Source organism: Schistocerca gregaria, unplaced genomic scaffold (genome assembly GCF_023897955.1).
Source record: "Schistocerca gregaria isolate iqSchGreg1 unplaced genomic scaffold, iqSchGreg1.2 ptg000698l, whole genome shotgun sequence".
Classification (NCBI taxonomy): Eukaryota; Metazoa; Arthropoda; class Insecta; order Orthoptera; family Acrididae; genus Schistocerca; species Schistocerca gregaria.
This window is the reverse complement of record NW_026062077.1, coordinates 319,009-320,898: the sequence shown is the minus strand read 5'-3', so window position 1 is coordinate 320,898 and position 1,890 is coordinate 319,009.

Here is a 1,890-nt window from a genome sequence, read left to right as displayed (position 1 = left end):
ATCGTCTGCAAAGCTATGTCGCGTGCTGCGATATGCGGAGACACTAGAAGCACCATGGTAGAACACAGATGAAGCCTCTAAGTTGATGTAATAGCCAGTAAGATGTAGTACAATTCAAGTTTTATTTATCGATTATTGACTTTTACCCTTCTTTGTTGCCTTCGACATGAGCTAGGAACTTAAGATTTTGCATGAAAGGAGGACTAGCGGCCGTGTTGCACGGTAGAATGTGTAAACTGTTCATATGTAGTAAAAACCTGAGAAATCCGTCAGTTTTCGTCATTTGTTATCGAATCGACTTAAAGCCACATCGTCACATTGGCCGCTCTTTGCTCTGAAACTGTTTTATTTATCGTCTGCAAAGATATGTCGGGTACTGTGGCATTAGGAGACACAAAAAGCACCATAGTAGACCACAGAAGAAGCTTCTAAGTTGATGTAATAGCCAGTAAGAAGCAGTACAATTCAAGTTTTAGCTATCGATTACTGATTTTTTACCCTTCTCTGGTGCCTTGGACATGAGCTAGGAACTTAAGATTTTGCATGAAAGGAGGACTAGCAGCCGCGTTGCACTGGAGAATGTGAAAAGTGTTCATATGTAGTAAAAACTTGAGAAATCCGTCCGTTTTCTCATTTGTTATCGAATCGACTTAAAGCCAGATCGTCACGTTCGGCGCTCTTCTCTCTGAAACGGTTGTACTTATCGTCTGCACTGCTATGTCGCGTGCTGCGGTATGCGGAGACACTAGAAGCACCATAGTAGAACACAGATGAAGCTTCTAAGTTGATGTAATAGCAAATGAGAGTTAGTACAATTCACGTTTTAGGTATCGATTATTGACTTTTTACCTGGCTTTGGTGCCTTGGACATGACCTAGGAACTTAAGATTCTGCATGAAAGGAGGACTAGCAGCCGAGTTGCTCGGGAGAATGTGAAAAGTGTTCATATGTAGTAAAAACCTGAGAAATCCGTCCGTGTTCGTCATTTGTTATCGAATCGACTTAAAGCCAGATCGTCACATTGGATGCTATTCTCTCTGAAACGTTTGTACTTATCGTCTGCAAAGCTATGTCGCGTGCTGCGGTATGCGGAGACACTAAAAGCACCATAGTAGAACAAATGAAGCTTCTAAGTTGATGTAATAGCCAGTAAGAAGCAGTACAATTCAAGTTTTAGTTATCGATTATTGACTTTTTACCCTCCTTTGGTGCCTTGGACATGAGCATGGACCTTAAGATTTTGCATGAAAGGAGGACTAGCAGCCGCGTTGCACGGGAGAATGTGAAAAGTGTTCATATGTAGTAAAAACCTGAGAAATCCGCCCGTTTTCGTCATTTGTTATCGAATCGACTTAAAGCCAGATTGTCACATTGGCCGCACTTCAGTCTGAAATGGTTACATTTATCGTCTGCAAAGCTATGTCACGTGCTGCGTTATGTGGAGACACTAAAAGCACCATAGTAGAACACAGATGAAGCTTCTAAATTGATGTAATAGCAAGTGAGAAGTAGTACAATTCACGTTTTAGGTATCGATTATCGACTTTTTATTAAGATTTTGCATGAAAGGAGGACTAGTGGCCGCGTTGCACGGAGAATGTGAAAAGTGTTCACATGTAGTAAAAACCTGAGAAATCCGCTAGTTTTCGGCATTTGTTATCGAATCGACTTAAAGCCAGACTGTCACATTGGCCGCTCTTCTGTCTGCAACGGTTACATTTATCGTCTGCAAAGCTATGTCGCGTGCTGCGATATAGGGAGACACTAGAAGCACCATGGTAGAACACAGATGAAGCCTCTAAGTTGATGTAATAGCCAGTAAGATGTAGTACAATTCAAGTTTTATTTATCGATTATTGACTTTTACCCTTCTTTGTTGCCTTCGACATG